At 41.7% G+C, this 19,333-nt stretch overlaps 1 long non-coding RNA gene across 1 annotated transcript; it reads right to left on the bottom strand.

Moving 5' to 3' along the window:
- Positions 1–5,911: 5,911 nt before the first annotated feature.
- LOC134296328 (uncharacterized) lies at positions 5,912–15,988 on the bottom strand. Its single transcript, XR_010003032.1, has 4 exons — positions 15,022–15,988; positions 12,948–12,999; positions 9,498–9,725; positions 5,912–6,131 (listed from the first exon to the last, which is right to left on the bottom strand). It is a non-coding gene; the product is annotated as an uncharacterized LOC134296328 (long non-coding RNA).
- Positions 15,989–19,333: the final 3,345 nt, after the last annotated feature.

A 19,333-nucleotide genomic window follows, 5' to 3' on the forward strand; every position in this document is an offset into this window, starting at 1 on the left:
TTGAGCAATTTCATTTTTGAAACTGAAAGAAAATAACAGATGACTTTCTAACATCACAAAAAGGAACCGAAGCACGAGATGTGTTTAAATGTATCTAACTGATGTCAATGTTTATTACAAATGCCACATACTGGGTAATAATAAGCTGCCTAGGTCAGAGATGGAGGAACTTGGATGGAAAAACATGGTTTGTCTTTCTTACATTATTTGGGGTTCTGTAATGACTTTATTAGAATCATAAGTGAGTTCTCCAGAACCTTCAATTGGGTTTGACAGTATCAGTAATGTTTAATGACCACGAATGTTTACTTCCTCTGGAGGTAGGCTGACACTCTGGTTGGAAATTGCTTGCATTTAATGAAGAAAGGACACGTTAAAGCAGTAATTCCCAAAGTGGGCACTACCGCCTCCTGGTGGGTGCTGCAGTGATCCAGGGGGCGGTGATGGCACCTATTAGGGCACGGGGGCGGGGCCAGGGGAGGGGTGGGGCCTCTTCCGAAGTGCCGGAGACAGGGCTGAGCACCTGAGGCACTTGTTAGAACACAGGGGTGGGGTATAGAGGTTCAGCCCCATCAGGCACTTGGGAAGAGGCCCCACCCCCTCCTCTAGCCCTGCCCCTTGTGTCCTGGCAGGTGCCGCAGGACAAGGATAAAAGCTCAGCCCTGCCTGTTGTGGCTCAGCCTTTGTCTTTGTGTGATTCTGATGTGTCTTTGCATGAGTCTGATGAAGATTCTGGGTTATATGTGCATAATGATAGGATTCAGGATGAATTTGAGGATGACTCTGATGCTGGGAATTATAGGAGCGTTTCAGCTGTGGGAAATGAAGAGCAGGGAATTGTTCCCATGGAAATAAATCACGATGTTGTTTCTAACGAGGAATTTCAGGTGCAGGGAGTTGAAAGGGAGGATAGTTCTTTGCCACCTGATAATGAACTCAGTGGCCTTGACTCTTCGGATCTCGATTGGGCTACGAGACTGAAATTTAGAGGGTTGCGGAGAAGCCTTCGCATAGCCAATAAACGAGAGTTCAAAGGGCAAAGGAACGCCTTTATGACATGCTTTTAAAACAGTCTGTTTGCAGAGAGCTCTCTGTCAATGCAACTCCATTGCTTGATCTAGAAGCAAGTCTGCTTTCCTGTGCCAAGTTTGCTTACCTGTAACATCTTGTGGATATATTCTGTTTGTTGGGACTTTTGGCTTCCATGAAAAGGACCTTGTTTTATGCTCTATGTTTCTATGGACTTATTGCTTACAGCCTTGGTTTTGTACCTATCTTTTGGAACTGAACTCTTTCCCTTTTATGAACTAACTTTTGCCTATTCTAAATAAACTGCAAAAGACTACTTCCTGTGTGGCTTGGTGTCTTTAGCAAGGTGAAGCTAACCTGAGGTGTGGCACTGCCTCAGAGCTCGTAATTCTGCCCATCCCAGTCCTGGCCGCCCATTGGGGGCATCTTGGACTAGGGGAGAGGCTGAGCCCCGCCCTCTTGAGCAAGAGCCACGCCCACCCCTCTAAGTCACACACCCCTTTCCAGGGGGTGCTACGTAATATTTTTTTCTGGAAAGTGGGCGGTAGGCCAAATAAGTTTGGGAACCATTGTGTTAAAGGATCGGTGTAGATATTATCTCCCCTGTATTAACCAAAGGACCTGCAACAGCCTGGAATCTGTATATTGACGTAATTAAAGGTGTCTGATCCCTGAAATGGCACAGAGCAAGTGCATAGTGGAACATCACATGATCCATGATCCATCTTAATTTACCTTTGCCAGTCTGTTGGAGTAAATGATCAGACATAGCTTCATAGATACTCTTCATCATACAGTAACAAAGTAAAGGCAGATAAAGTAGATGCCATGGCAACTATTTTATAGAGATCTTTATTTATACTCTGTTGGGAGAACAAGGTTCAAGATAACCTATATTGATTCTGACTATAATATATTCTGCTTGGAAATACTGGTTAAATGGATTTGTTGGATTATATATCAGTGACAATAAAAAGCAAACAAAATGTTGTGTGTGTCTTCAAATTGTTTCTGACTTATGGTGACTCTAAGGTGAACCTATCATGGGGGGTTTTTTGGCAAGATTTATCCGGTGAGGAAGAGGGGAATGCCTTTGCCTCCCTTTGAGATGGAGAGCATAGAATTATCTAAGGTCACTCAGAGGATTTCATAGTCAAGCAGAGATTCAAATTCTTTATAAATGTAGTTCAATGTTCAAACTACTGCAACACCTTAGCTCTCAGCAAAAAAAAAAAAAATACTTGAAACTAAAGGCATTTGTAAGCAGCTGGGAAACAAGAAAATTATTGTTCCATGCCAGGCCTTGGTTGGATTTGTGGGTGTATCAGCTCCTAAGTGGATCATGTAAAGACTACCTGATTCGGTTCAGACTGAATTTGACCATCCTCATTTGAGAATCCAATTGACTTTAGACCAGTTTATTTATTTACAGTATTTATATTCCGCCCTTCTCACCCCGAAGGGGACTCAGGGCGGATTACAATGAACACATATATGGCAAACATTCAATGCCAACAGACAAACAACATATATAAACAGACACAGAGGCTTTTAACATTTTTTTTTCCAGCTTCACGATTCCAGCCACAGGGGGAGCTGTTGCTTCACTGTCCACTAGTGGCTGTACTTCCTCATTCCTTTCCTCGTGTTTTGTTTTATGATGTTGTAAATTAGTTAAATTAGCCTCCCGCATAAAGCGTACCTAAATTTCCCTACTTGACAGATGCAACTGTCTTTCGGGGCTGCATAGGTCAACAGCAAGCCGGGCTATTTAATGGTCGGGGGCTTAACCTGACCCGGGCTTCGAACTCATGACCTCTCGGTCAGTAGTGATTTATTGCAGCTGGTTACTAGCCAGCTGCGCCACAGCCCGGCCCCAGTTCAGACTTAATCTGACCTGCTTTGAATACCAAATTTGAACTTAGATTCAGAAATCTAAATCTTTAGGACTCCCATTGATATGCGCTAAGAAACAAAAATAAATTGCTTTCACTTTTCATGTTTCTTACAGAAATGTATGAACTCGGATCATAGCAAATAATCCATATGGAATTGCATATACAAGTACTGTAGTTAAGTTCAAGTTTTTTTGGGACAGTATATTAGCTTTTTAAAAACAAAATACCCACTCTGAAATATCTTTTGAAAGCATGTAGAGTTCAGTCCTGCCGGTTCATGCTGCTTTCTGCATTCCGGTGACTGTGATGTACAGCCTCTGTCATCCGTGCACAGAGAAACTGGATGTGTATATGACACACTTAAGGATAGAAAGAATATTTGAAAACTTGTGGGGGTTTTCAAATGTTGGACACCCTGATGAAGAGAATCCTTTTTAAGCTTCTTCTTTGTTTTGTTCCTCACCTCTTCAGGTAGACCCGTAGACTGTTCCTGTCCCAATCTAGCTTCATCTCTCCCCTCTCGGCCCACAACATGGTCAATGGGAGAGGGGAACAAACAAGTGAGAGGGTCATCTCAGCTATGTTCCAATAGCTGGGACATGATGATCATGTCATCTTCTGGAAGATCCTGGAGGATGCCTGCATCATTGTACATTGACTATCAGAGCATGACCAGCAATGGTCCTCCTCATTTACAACTATCTTCTCCTCTGATCACTCCATTGCTGTGTCAGAGTATGTGTGCAGTCAGACAATGATCAGAAGGCAGTCAAGAAGGATCACAAGGCCATTCAACAAAGTCAGGTTCCCCTCTTCCCCAACCACATGCTCATCAGAATGACTATGATGTTTTACTTATGTTGTGTAGTTTGACATACAATGAACATCTATGTTCCATAATTCACTGGATGGCTCAACTGGTCCATTAATGTGGACCTGGCCAATGATTTCTACATCAAAGGGGCATTGACCATTTGGGGGCTTTTACTCCAGACTTAATAACGAGAACATTAATCCTATAGCACCGATGTTCCTGTTCATTTTGAAATGGTGGGGTGAAAGGGGTATTGACATTGTTGTTCCTAAGTACCTCCTTTGGCATGGTGGCAACTGCTGTTCAAAATGTATATCATGTAGGCTTCCTCCCTCATAAAACGGACATGTGAGAGCTCTAAACTACATTTTTGGTGAGAATTATTATTTCTAGAAAACCCCCTCCCCCTGTAAACACATGAAAAGAAGATATAAGAGGCACAAACATATTCAAGTATGTATTCTGCCCACTCTTGCTTTTGATGGAAGTGCATCACCAATACTTATAAGTAAACAAATCAAATAGACAGTTAGAAAGAAATTCATGCTCTCAATAGTAAGTGAGCTTAGCATCACAGTAGTTTAGGAAGTATTTGAAATTGCAAAAGATCCTTCTAAACATAAAGCTTTGGATACATTCATGTTTCATAATTTTAGGGGTTCTGTTATGTAGGATGGTGTTTACAACTATTAATTACTTTATATAACAGCAAAATGTGTTGTTCTAAACTAAATTTCCATACTATAATCAATGGATCATTAATCTTAATTGCAGCAACTTGCTGTCATGCTGGTACAATTTATTCCCAATAACGTAAGACCTTGTGGTTTAGTTTAACCATTGTTCTACCATTACTTTCTCCATAATTGTTAGCTAAATCTATCCAGTGCTTTTTTGCTTCATATTCCAGACTGATTATCTTTTGACATGCATTTCAAGAGTTAGTCCACTCACTGGAAGCCATTACATGTTCAGTTTCGTGTGGAAATACCTGGCTGTTTTAATTTGCATGAAGATGTTTCCATTTAACTGTTGAAAGCAGGTGCTGAAAAAGTATAATGTCACCATAATTTTATAGTGAGGTTGGAAGGAGTACTTATTAATACTCACACTCCTAATGAATAAAAGAACTCTGAATAGTCAAAACACTCCATGCAGAAATCTTTTTCTCTTGCTCACTGAGCTACAACCAAGCTCAACCAGAAGGATGACAGGGAGTGAGCCAGCTGATCCCTTGCAGCATTGCTGGCACTTTTGCCTATGTGTTGAGCCCCAACATTTTACCTTCAATATAGCTAAAGTTCATATCAAAATCCATAATGTTGGCCCTCGAACCTCTTCTCAACTTATGCATGAGATCGACCTACACACGATTATATTTTATAAATAAAATCGGGTCATGCCATAGGGTAGCCATCCTTTCCTTAGGAAAATAAGCAATTCGATAGCTTTGAAGAGTCTGATGAGAGGAGTTTATACTTGGGAATCTGTCAGCCTCTGAATGGGATAGACCTCCTAATGTAAGATGGATGTCTGAAGGGAAGCATCCATTTGCAAATCCGGAAGAGTAGACAGAGTAAGAGCTGTGAGTTGATGAAAAGCTGAAGATACCTGAAGGGTGGATGGGCTTTCTTTTATTCATGCATTCACTTTCTTGCTGTCTCCAGAGCTGAAGTAGAATAGCAAATTTTGCCTAATAGAAGTACCTGCTGTTTGTTATCTTGCGCTTGTATTTTTGTAAAAAACGCCGTAACTCTCTCATGCGCTTGCATCTGTAGAAAGCTAAACCTGGTGGTGCTGCCCTCAGAACTTCTCACAGATCAAGGAACTGGAGGGGTGGGAGGGCGGTGTTACAGCACAGTACACACACCATCATACAAATGAAAGAGGAAAGGTTTTGACTGAAGATGTCTGCCTGAAAGGCAAAAATCCTAAACAAATAAAGTAAGTAGGCAAACCACTGAGATGCTGATTGGCAAAATTCCCAAACAAATAAAACAAGTGGGCAAACCACTGAGGTGCTGATCAACTATATAACTATACCATAAATCACTTACATTATAGCACAGATGGAGAAGGAAGAATCATTAAATTGTTTAATAACTTGAAAAAATAAAGGAGAAAATGAGTCCAAAGTGGGAAATATTTTACTACTCTAAGAAGTCTCTTTCTTCAACAGTTCTCACAGTTAAAAGCGAGTGCAAAGCAACCCATCTGTTGAGCTAAATTCCCAGTCATCATAGTTATTTACAGGAAGAACCATACAACCATACTGGTAGTGAAGTGGAAATTTAACAGTGATGCAGAAACCCTCCAGACATCTTCATGACTCCTCTCATATACCAGGTATTATCTTCAGTGTGAGCACTTATGGCTTTAAAACTTATAGGCTGAAATGTAGAATATTGAAACAGCGACTGAGCATCAATTGAACAAAGACCATAACACTCTTTTGACTAAATTTAAGTTTTATTTTCTCAGTTTGTATTGTCAGTTTTTCCTGGAAAAACTACATTTTCCAATTGGCATTCTCAAAAGAGAATAAAATGCATTATCATTCTCTGCTGATATATAGTGCATGATATACAATTATATGGAATATACAATTAATGTGGGGGGAGGGCTGGTGGCACAGTGTGTTAAAGCGCTGAGCTGCTGAACTTGCAGACCAAAAGGTCCCAGGTTCAAATCCTGGGAGCAGAATGAGCACCTGCTGTTAGCCCCAGCTCCTGCCAACCTAGCAGTTCGAAAGCATGCAAATGTGAGTAGATCAATAGGTACCACTCCAGTGGGAAGGTAACGGCGCTCCATGCAGTCATGCTGGCCACATGACCTTGAAGGTGTCTATGGACAACGCCGGCTCTTCAGCTTAGAAATGGAAATGAGCACCAACCCCCAGAGTCGGTCATGACTGGACTTAACGTCGGGGAAAACCAAAACAATTAATGTGATGATATACAACGGACTAATCAATGCCTGCATATAGACCTCCAAGGCTTCAGTTATATAACCATGCATTTCATCATTGAAAAAAGGTGTGATATAATAAGTTAAACATCAAAAGAGAACTGCTATAAGGTGAAACTTAGTTGGGATCATATGCACACTCGATATGTATTTGGAGCCAGTATGGTTTAGTAGCTTGAGATCAGGGTTGAAATCCCTATTCAGTCATGGAAACCTACTGGGTGACATTAGACAAGCAACTCTCTTTCAGCCTCAGAGGAAAGCAAAGGCAAATCCTGCCAAGTAAACCCCATGAAAGGTTTGCCTTAGGGTTTCCATAAATTGAAAACAAATCAAAGCCCCACAACATCAAACATAGTCCAGCAATTTAATGGACTTCTTCACACAGCCCCTAGAGTTGTGCCGTTTCTCCAGCTCCCCATCATATGGGGAAAAGGAGATAAAAATGCAGGTAGCTCCACTGGAGATACGCAAAAAAAACACTTTCCTTTCCATCAGGAAGTGACTTGCAAAGGTTCCCCCCCCCCCCCCCCCCACACACACACACTTTGGGAGGAATGGAGGCAGAGCCAAGTCAGCGTCGTTTGATGGCACTCAGCAGGCCCCATCCCAAAGAGAGAAAATGTGCCATAAAAACCCCTGTGTGAAGAGGTTCAAGGACAAGCCAAAGCAAGGAGAATCAAACTGCTACTTTGGGTTTCACCTCATCATCTATATAAAAGGTAAAGGTTTTCCCCTGAAATCAAGTCTAGTTGCGTCAGACTCAGAGGGTTGGTGCTCATCTTCATTTCTAAGCTGAAGAGCCGGAATTGTCCGTAGACACCTCCTAGGTTATGTGGCCAGCATGACTGTATGGAGCACTGTTACCTTCCAGCAGGAGTAGTATCTATTGAACTATTCACATTTGCATGTTTCACACTGCTAGGTTGGCAGAAGCTGGGGCTAACATCAGCAGCTCACCTCCCTCCCCAGATTCAAACCTTTCAATCAGCAAATTCAGCAGTTCAGTGTGTTTAACCCACTGCGCCACCGGGGGCTCCATCATCAATATACATATGATAAATATTAACATGCTGTTTTTCTGCAAATAATGCTGCCCTTTTACGCAACCCAGATGTCTAATTCTTTTTGAATGCAATAAACTCATAAACTTTTTATATTTATTAACACTTAGCTTATGCAATTACAACACTTCTTGTAAAGATTTACCATATCACACAGTTATAAAATCATATGCATTCTCTTTAGGGAGAAACATAGATATGTCAGTATCTGGGCATTTGCTTTTATTGAATTACATCCCATTTTATATCAAGTTGATCATCAGGGTCTTTATACTTTCCATAGTGCCTCTTAAGGCTTTATGTATTGTATCATATCTATTGTGATACAGAGAGGAATATATATGTTTCATTGTATCATATCCAGTACCATCTATCCATCAAGGAATACAATCTCATCTGTTGTGGCAGAAGATTTTTAGTGGTCACATCTGCTCACATCTCCCAGTGCTGTTAGAAGTCCCGGCATTCTTGTCTCTTATCTTGTTTACATTTGAGTATATTTTTAGCTTTGAATAGCAAAGGGGTTGACACCCCTGTGGTGTTTGTTTTGCTATCTGTGTCCCTGTTCAGAAGATTTTGCCTCACTTTCTGTCCCTGTGATAATTATATTTTGAAAAATGTGGATTGTTGTGGAAACGATTGGTGATAAAGTTTCAGTGCAGACACCTTTTCCCCATGATAACTCATTCAGAAGTAGATTTCCCTTCCAGTGTTGTCTCATTGCTATTCTTAACTATGACTCATTTGTAAGTCAGATGTTTGTAACTTGGGGACTACCTGTGTGCCATACTCTATAGGTTACATTCCATACTTAATAAAATGGACTATAACCAAAGCTCTGTACAGAGCAGGGTGTGCAATGGCAAATTATTGGCAAATCACAATTCCTTTCCCAAACTTTGGGGCTTCTTGTGTAGTTGGAGCACAACTCAAATTGAAATGGAACATTGTCCTTGCTAGTTAGGGATGGTAGGAATTGTAGTTGAATGACATATAAGGGCTAAAAGTTGGGAATTCTAAGATCTGGCAATATAGATATTGGAAATGGTACAACCTGAGAGAACATATACAGAAATCCTGGGGTCTTAGTTACACACCAGGGAGACAAATTATTTTCCCATAAAAGGGACTGTTAGAAAATGCATACAAAGAAAAAAAATATTGCTCTATGAATTCAAAATATTAAGGTTTGAATCATGGGAAGAAAGAACATACTGAAATCTGATTTTGAGCAAGAAAAAGTCAAGGAAATGGAAGGAGCTTGAAGATGTTTCCCTTAAACTCATTTACATCTGTCTTAAGTTCCTAGTAAACTTTGTATAGGGCTGGTTGAGTTGAATTAATTTTTCAGAATAATGTAGTGTCTCTTAGATCTAACAGAGTAGTTAAAAGTGGTAAATTACTAGTAGCACACCAATTAATGTTGCCATCTAAATGTGGGTTTGCTTTTCCATCCATCATTAATACATTTCCCTCTGCATCATGCAGTTTGTACAATCTTCTTCTCTTGAAAGCTAATTAATTTCAGTATTCACAATAAGAACACAGCAGTTCATAAAATAGGTTTTAGTTGGGTGCTTCATTCTAACTGATTTGTAGTGTCTACCACAGGTGTAGAAAGTGTAGAAATTAGGGTGGACTTGTTTCTTTGTTACTTTATCTCATAGCCAAATTATATCATTATGTGGTCAATGCTCCCTGAATTTCAAAAAAATGAACACCAACCTGAAGTTTTAAAATGATGGAAGACTTTATGCATGTATCCACCATATTATGCTCTCTCTGGAATACTTTCCATTCAGCAAAGGGGAGATACTTCTGGGTGAATCTTTTCAATGTAGTTGTATTTTCCACTTCTGCACATAGTATCTCATAAGACTGTTATGTATTCTGACATCAGAATTATAACCAAACTGCTCTAAGAACTGGACAAAGACCCAGACTCTTCCAGACCTATAGGAAACCAAATGAAGCATATCAGAGAAGGAACACTGTTACGTTTACTTAGCATGGGAGTTCTTAACATTGAGTTTCAAGTAGTGGTCTGTGAATCAGTCCAGACCATGAACCATTGGCTGTCTATGGTGAGATTCCAAAAAAGACTGAAACAGATGTGGCCAAAGGAAGCCATAGCCCTGAGTTCACAGAACCTGAGCAAGGCTCTTGCAGATAAACTGACATAGAAGATCATTACACTATCCTATCCTATCTGATATGTTGTTGATCCACTCCTTTGGGCTTCACGCAAATCTACCATTTGCCAAAATATATGATCCTGTGCTTGTCTAAACAGTTCTGGCAGAACTTACCTGTCCAGAAATATCTCCCCCATGAACCAGCTAGAGCATTAATATCTGCCAGGGATGTCCTACTCTCGGTCCCACCCACCTCACACGCACGACCAGTGGGGACAAGGGAGAGGGCCTTCTCAGTGATGGCCCTTCGGCTATGGAACTCTCTCCCCAGTGACATCAGATTGCCCCCCTCCCTCTTGACATTTTAAAAAAGCTAAAGACCTGGGTCCGGAAACAAGTGTTTGGGGTGTAGTCTAATTATGGAATATGGAATATGCAATATAGAACTCGACTTAAATGCAGCACTAGGAATAACAACTTGTGACTAGGCATTGTTGACAAAGTGCCTCAATTTCATCTCTGTTTCTAATGATGCGGCCCAAGACAAACTGCTCATTTTTCATCTATTTCGTTTTCTTCAAGTTCATTTCCAGTCCTTCTGATTTTGTTGGAGATCATGTTGTAAATCTTCCGGATTTTTGGTGAAAAAGATGCAATTGTATGCAAAGAGGAGATGAGAAACTTGTTTGCCATCAATTGAAATTCCGCCTTTAAATTTAATTTTTTTGGAAGAGGCTTCCAAAAGTCTCTGCAAACAGTCTTGGCAATATTGTGTCTCCTTGATGCACTCCTTTGTTTAGTCTGATATGGCACACTTTTGACAACAGTTTAATATCTGTTGTGCACACTGTATTGATTCTTTTTATAGAATCATAGAATCATAGAATAGTAGAGTTGGAAGAGACCACATGGGCCATCTAGTCCAACCCCCTGCTAAGAAGCAGGAAATCGCATTCAAAGCACCCCCGACAGATGGCCATCCAGCCTCTGCTTAAAAGCCTCCAAGGAAGGAGCCTCCACCACAGCCCCGGGGAGAGAGTTCCACTGTCGAACAGCTCTCACAGTGAGGAAGTTCTTCCTGATGTTCAGGTGGAATCTCCTTTCCTGTATTTTGAAGCCATTGTTCCGTGTCCTAGTCTGCAGGGCAGCAGAAAACAAGCTTGCTCCCTCTTCCCTATGACTTCCCTTCACATATTTGTACATGGCTATCATGTCTCCTCTCAGCCTTCTCTTCTGTAGGCTAAACATGCCCAGCTGTTTAAGCCGCTCCTCATAGGGCTTGTTCTCCAGACCCTTAATCATTTTAGTCGCCCTCCTCTGGACGCTTTCCAGCTTGTCAACATCTCCCTTCAACTGTGGTGCCCAAAATTGGACACAGTATTCCAGGTGTGGTCTGACCAAGGCAGAATAGAGGGGGAGCATAACTTCCCTGGATCTAGACGCTATTCCCCTATTTGATGTTTATATATGCTGGATTTACACCAGCTTGGTGCAGAGCATTAAGGATAGCATTTATCTCAACTAAGTCAAAGGCCTTTTGGTAATCGATGAAAGCAAGACAAACCGGAACTCGATATTCACTGTAATTTACAAGTAGCTGCATGGATATGATCTAGGGTGGAGTAGCTGCATCTGAAACCCAATTGTTCTCTATTAATGTCCACATTTTGAGATATTTTTTGTAGCAGGATCTTTGTGAACAGTTTATATAATTGAGACTCTCAACACATGTTGAGGAAGAACCAGTGTCAGCTAAAAGCAGACGAAGTGCCCAAAATTGGTTCCGGATTGAGTCTCAGAACTGATGGAGGGACTAGAGGCTATAGGGCCACAAGGGCTAGCAACCCAAATGACACTGCTGCAAAACTTAATTGCAAAGTCAAAATATTACCTGAACAGTTCCTGGAATTTGACCAACGTACCAGATGGACTACAAGTATAGATCAATGGAAAGATTAAAAGAGTGTTTAAAAGTTTCTTTGTTGCTTCTCATAACACAAGAGCTATGTCCTCATAAGCTCTTATGGATACTTACATTGGCATTGCGGCAAAAATAAAAGCTGATGTCATGGAAATATGTGAAACAAGAAGAGAAGATCTAGTCACTGAATAGAAAAAATGGATACTAAATTTTTCTTGGGAAGACCTACAACAATTGATCAAGGACAGGTGGAGTCAACTTCATTTTGAAAAAAAGTTCATTGACCAAATTAAAAGTTGTGACCTCATTTCATCTTGGGTAGGTAGTATACTGATCTTGAGGTTAGAAGGTCAGTGCATCAGCAACAAATAACAAGCAAAGCCAGGAAGAAACGGATGAAGAACTTGAAGAATTCTACTAAGAAATTATATGGCATTTCAGCCCCCCTTGACATATACTATAGTTCAGGGAGATTTCAATGTCATTGTCAGGGAAAAAACTACATGAAAATGAATCGTTTGTCAGAAGTTTTGGAATGGGTGTCAGAAATGACAGAGGAACACAATTAGCAACATTTGCAGTAAGCAACCGATTGCACATAATGAACATGTACCACCAAAAACAGGCAGAGAGACAGTGGACCTGCAGAAGTCTTAATGGTAAGACTAGAAACCAAACTCATTATGTACCGTCAGGTACAAAAATAATATCCAGTGATATCTTGGTTATTGGTGAAAAGATCAGTATTATACTACACTGTTGAAAAGTTGGTGTTTCACTTTAAATTCTATGGCTGCCTCCTGTTGAATCCTGGCATTTTCAATTTAGGAAAGGGTCTTTAAAATCCTCAGCTAGAGAGTTCCTGGTCCTGGTTAAACTACAAACCCAGAATTCTGAAGGAAGCAGCCACAGGATTTAAAGTGGGGTGTCAACACTTTAAAGTGCAGTGTGATAATCGTAGAGGTCTCTCACTGACAGGGTCATGGTCAAAGTTGACTTAACAACAGTTAACAATAACAGCATGGATGTTAACAGATTGTCTTGGATGTCTCTTGTTCATAGGGGCATCATAAATCATAGCTGAGGGAATGACAATTAGAAACAACAATATTTACATACCTTTTTAGGAGAGAGGATCAATAATAATCAGATTATGAAGAGGGCCAATGACCTGGAGAAAGAACAAGCACTAGTGGTGCAAAAAATGCATGGTCTGTTTTGCTTAGAAATTAGAGCTCTCAACATCCCTCTCTCCCTCTCTCTATGCGGTGGGTTGAATTCTCCCTATGCTACTACCCTTGAGCTAATATTTGAAAGCAAATGGCACATGTGGCAACAAATACCATCTGGGGGAGAGAGATTTTTCATCAGGACAACCGCAGCCACTTCTAGACAATACTTTAAGAAACCCACTTAGGTGAACATTTAAGATCACACACCTTCCCCTAAACTGTGTGCTTACCTGGGAGGGAGGTCTAGATGTCCTCCTGGTATCTTCAGAGGGCACTGAGGCACCCAACTCCCCCCCCCACCCTCACGAAAGGCCTTAAAAATGGAAAATAACTTACCCAGTCACCGTGACCATTATGCCTTTCGGAATGGTTTTTGGAATATATCAATGTAGCGCTAAGAGACAAAGGGAAAGGAGCAATTCCCCCCCCCCCCCCTTAGTACTATATTGGTATGTTCCAAAAACCATGCTGAAAGGCATAATGGCAATTGGGCAAGTTTTATTTTATTTTAAAGATTTTAAGGGATATTTGGGGAGGGTGTGGGTTTCCTCTGTATTTCTGGGCCCACCAGGCCCAATGAAGCGAATTGGGCTGTGCAGACTGACCCCTCGGTAGTCCCAGAACTCGGTAGTCCCAGGCCTACCGAGGGGTCTGTCCCCACAGAGCCCATACTCCATTAGATCTGGGTCTTTCAGGAATACCTGGGTTTAATGGAGTATCAAATTAATTTGGGACAAAGCAGGGTTTTCCTGCTTTGTCTTGTATCAATTTGGTTTTATCAGAGATGTTGTTTGGACGCCTCCAGTAAAACCGTGGGAGCTCCCGCATTATGGGTCCTGTCTGGATGGGCCCCATAAAAAGCAATGGTCTGTTCTCTCCCCTATAGCATGGTCTCTCATATCCTACAGCTGCTATTTTAAAAAGGAACACCAGACCAGATTAGATCAACGTTCATCTCACAGTACAGATCACTGCAGGAAAATCAGTCATGTTAGAATGGAAAAATTGATTTTGTTTTTAAAAAATTACTGGAAAATGCAGCTTTTAAATAAATTGAACTTGTACTATGTTTCTTTTCCTGTGATGTTTTCTGACAAAGAATGATGGCAGATGCTGCGGTGGAGCCGCCCATTGAAAATCTGTTTGCATCCACTGTGGCTTTTTCCTCTGCACTTTCAACTCCCTTGTGCTGAGTAACTTACAAATTGAACACAAATGCAGAGAGGAGAACTCAGGGGCATGCTGGTGAATCCTTTTTAGCAAATGGAGCTTCCTGCTGCTCTACCAGCCTTATGGTTAGTGTACCCCTCCCTCCATGCACACACACACACACACACACACACACACACACACACATAGAGACACACATTATGCTCTTCTGGATATTGAATTAAATGTCAAATATAATTTGGTGTAAAACATGAAGGCTAAAGCTGCCCCAAGTGCAACGTTGACAGATGCTTGATACATCATCTCAATAGGGAGCTATAGAGAGACAAATTGCTGTTCAATATATCACCACAAATGACTCCACATAACTTTTGGGGTTTTTTTTTTTAAAGAGAAGGCTTTGGAATTTTAAAACTCTGTCATGTAAGCAAAAGATATCCTTTGTGCACAATTAGTTAAAGTCAAGCTCTGGCACTTTCCAAATTGTGTTTCATTATTCTCAATAAAAAAGAAGAAAAGCAAAAAGGGGAAAAGATTCTTAACCTACATATGGTTTAATCGGGGCATATAAAAGGCTGTGATCTGTTGCTTCGAAGAATGCCATTTAAATCCTAATGATTAAAAATTGTCAAGTTGGGGGGGGGGGAGATGAAATGAAGTTTACATCCACTTTTTTTCACTTAGTTGTTCTCTTGTTATGTGCTATGACAAAGGCTGACTAAAATTACTAAGATACTATGTGATCCTGCCAGCCTGATATAAGAGCCTGTCCTTCCCTACATTGTACTTACCTCTTTTCCATTGTGCCATGTCCACTGCACCATGCCTCTTTCTATCCACTTTGCTCTTCTCAGGAATCACTCTCTTCCAATGTGCTCTTTCTATTACATCATTCACTGTGCTCTCTCCAAGCCAAGGTCATCTATGACCCGACAAATCATGGCATAGCCCCTCTACATTCAACAGATGGAACCAAACTTCTGAAGGATAAAAAAAAATCAATTGCACTGCATTGGAAAGAGTATTACCATTACCTCCTTAACCACAGGTCCAATGTGGCTGAAGAGGTTCTCATACAAATCCCACAACAACAAATGAGGGATAAGCTTGCAGCACTGCCTAGTTTGGAGGAAGTCAGTAAAGCCATCAGCCAACTAAAAAATAACAGAGCCAGTGGACTTGATGGGATCCCTGTTGAAATCTTTAAAGAGAGTGGACCTGAGCTGACACAACAACTCCACCAGTTCATTGAAAAAGTGTGGGTGACTGAGAAAATCCTAGCTGACTTCAAGGACACCACTGACAACACCCTCATCATCCTCTTCAAAAAGGGGAAACAGACTATGGAAACTATTGAGGTATCTGTTATAACATCTGTTATAGAACTCCAATATGCTGATGATAATGTAGTCAGTGTTCATTCAGAAGAAGACCTACAAACCACTCTAAATACCTTTGCAGAAGCATACAAAAAGCTTGGCCTCTCACTGAACATTGAGAAAACCAAAGTGCTTTATCAACAGGCATCAACCAATTCCTCTGCAATGCCAAAAATACAACTTAATGGTGTAACGTTAGACAATGCTGACCATTTTTGTTACCTTGGCAGCCACCTCTCCACAAAAGGCAACATCAACACTGAAATACAACACAGTCTGAGCTCTGCAAATGCAGCATTTTTTAATGAAGCAGTGAGTTTTTGAGGAATGGGACATTCATAGGGACACCAAGATACTAGTTTATAAAGCTGTCGCCATCCCAAACCTATTATACGCCTGTAAAAATTGGACCAGCTACAAATGTCACTTTCAACTTCCGGAACAATTCCATCAGCATTGCCTCCGAAAAATCCTGCAAAACTCTTGGGAAGACAGGCAGACAAATGTCAGTATACTGGAAGAAGCAAAGACCACAAGCACTGATGATCCTTCATCATCAGCTTCACTTTTTTATTATTTATTTTGTGTCAAAAGCATTGCATAATAATTTAAAATCAATAAAATAATTTAATTTAAAAGCAATAAAATAAAGGAATCACAAGAAGCTAAATAGTTTTAGACCAAAAGTGGGCAACAGCAATTGCATTGTCCATAGCTTTAAACAACAACTCCTCCGTGCATGAGGCAGGGCATTGTGGGCAAGCATACATATGAGGAGTTGTTTGTTCTGCTCCACAGTCACACAAGGTGGAGGATTCCTCCAGGTAGTGCTATCTTGCCAGGTTGTCTTTTGATCTGCCCACTCCACTTCTCAGTCTGTTTAGGGACTTCCAAGTTGTCCATTCTTGGTTTGCCCCTGGAGGCAGACCCTTATGGGGAGCCATCCAGTTGGGATTGCCTGGTTTAGCTGCCCAGAGGGACACCTTTGCTGTTGCTGGTGGAACATCAAGAGGAGTGCTGGTTCTCATCAAGCTCCTCCTTGACCTGAGTCTGGTGGGGGGAGGCTGATAGTTATGCTGTGGGTGGCTTTCACAAAGTTTGACCTTATTTCTCTCACCATTAGCAGCAACTTCCCGTCACACATCCGGGGGGGGGGGGGGCGCAATGCCAACTAGCTTATAGAGTTTATCAACAGGTGTAGGATTATTCTACATGTTTTGTTCAGTGCTATGTCCACCTTCTTCGTATGGACGTTGTGCCAGACAGGACAGGTGTACTCAGCAGTTGAGAAAGACAAGGCCAGGGCTGATGTTCTTATTAATTGTGGGTCTGCACCCCATGCACTGGCAGTAAGTTTCCTCAGGATGTTATTGCGTTCAGCTACTTTGTGTTCTTGCAGTGTTTCCTATATGTTAGTGTTCGGCCTAAGGTGACACCAAGATATTTAGGATGGAAACAGTGTTCAAGCTCTTGGCCTTCCCAAGTAACTGTTGGCTTCACGGTTATGTAGGTGGAAAGCACACACTTGTGTCTTGGCAGGGTTAGGCTTCAGGTGGTTCTCTTTGTAGTAGCTAGAGAGATCTGTCAAGGCATTAGTGAGCTTCACTGGACTGGCTACAGTGTTCGAATGCCTGATTACTGTCTCCCAAAACAATTACTATACTCTCAACTCAGGAATGGAAAATAGAATGTTTGTGGACAGGAAAAAAAGATTTAAAGATGAACTTAAAGCTAAGCTTAATAACTATGACATAGGCGCTGAGAAATGGGAAACCCTGGCCCTTGAATGTTCTAACTGGGGTCAGCCATTACCAACAGTGCTGTGGAATTCGAAGAGGAACAAATGGAGGGTGAAAGGCAAAAACGTGTCAAGCCAACCCTTTTTGGGACCTCTTTCTTATGGAAACCAATGTCCTCAGTGTGAAGGATGGTGTAGATTGAGAATAGGTCTCTACAGTCACCTACAGACCCAACACCAAGACCCCACACTTGGAAGGCAATCATACTCAGCTGCAAGTGATAGCCTGTGATGATGATGATGTCTCTCCATGGCACTCACTTCTTCTTTTTCACAATTCTGTATCTTCTTGACCATGTATTATTCCCATCCACCACCTATCACCTCTTTCCTCATGTTCTCTCTATTTCCTCATCTCTCTCTCCCTCCACTGTAGTCTCTCAACCTTCTTGCCTTGTATGATTCTATGACCCCAGCACTTCCCTTTCTGATGCTGGGGTCATAGAATCAGAGTTGGAAGAGACCACAAGTGCCTTCCAGCTCAATGGAGTTCTATCAGTGGAGAGGGGAAGAAAGAAAGAAAGAAAGAAAGAAAGAAAGAAAGAAAGAAAGAAGGAAGGAGGGAGGGAGGGAGGGAGGGAGGGAAGGGAGGAAGGGAGGGAAGGGAGGGAGGGAGGGAGGGAGGAAGGAAGGGTGTTTTTTTAAAAAAAATCAAGAGGGAAAAGGGGGTATGAAGAGGGTGGCCAGTGGATCTGTTAACGCCTGGGGGTGTTGAAAGCACTTGTACTTTTGAGACTTCCGGTCTGGCGAGATGGCGGCAGGACGGACTTCTTGAGGGCTCCCGAGAAGCCAGCTGAGCAGAGCGACCGGGTAGAGCGCAGAGCTCCCTCCCCCCAACGGATCGAGTTTGGGGGGACAGCCAAACCCGCAGGGCACCAACCGACGGTCTTGAGACCTCCATCCCTCAAGGGTGGGGGTCAGGAGAGACCCGGACTGGTAGCCCGCAGGGTGAGCAGGTAGCAGCGAGGCGACCGGACCAAGTGCCGGATTACTGCCGATACTTGCCTGATTTTAACAGTACAAACAGGACGCCAGAAAGGTATGAAAGAAAATCTTAATCTATATTGGATCAAAGACTTCACTAATACCTCAGCATTATATGTATATTTAAGCATTTCGAAGAACTGAGAACCCAGAAACTTAATCCAGAACCTAAAAGGACTATGTATATTGGATAAAACTTTTACCCACGAATAAAGGGATATATAACAATTCAATATAAGAAAATCGGAAAGATTTAAATCGCCCTCGTTAAGATTTGTAAAGAAAAGCGAGACATTGAAATTAAAAGGTTTTAAAATTAAAAGAAATAAAAGTAATCTGATCTGACCTTGTGACGATATTGTTATGACTACGCCGGCAAACCCAGTCTAAACAAACTGATTACGAAGAGGAGGAGGAGATACCAGCGGAAGGGACAAAGAAATACCGGAACGGAAGGGAAATAGCTGCCCACGAACCATAGAGCAGCGGGAGGACTGGGTAGAGCAAGCAGTAGACGAGGAAGAGGAAACGACGAGGGGAGTGAAGGAGATTATAGATCGAGAAAAGTGAGAAAAGTGATAAACCCGAGAGCATAGACTGAGTGAAAGAAAAAAAAAAGAACTTGAAAGGGCGACCCCGCCCAAACATTATCCACTGATAAAGAGAGCAACAAAATAAAGGGGAAAAAATCACGAAAGGGCGACCGTGGCTATGACAGAGGAGGGGTGAAGAGGAGAGAAAAGGGGATAGGAGAAGAAAGAGAAGCGAGAGTCATAGGAGACGGAAGAGGCGACAGAGGGGAGAGAGAAAGAATAAAGGAGCTACAGACAGCTGGTAATAGACAACACTTAGTAGACAAAAGACCATAGACCCAGGTAAAAAGAAGAAAAAGAAGGGGAAGAAGAGAAGAAAGGAGGGAGAAGAGAGGGGGAAGAAGGAGAG

Source organism: Anolis carolinensis, chromosome 2 (genome assembly GCF_035594765.1).
Source record: "Anolis carolinensis isolate JA03-04 chromosome 2, rAnoCar3.1.pri, whole genome shotgun sequence".
NCBI classification, from domain to species: Eukaryota; Metazoa; Chordata; class Lepidosauria; order Squamata; family Dactyloidae; genus Anolis; species Anolis carolinensis.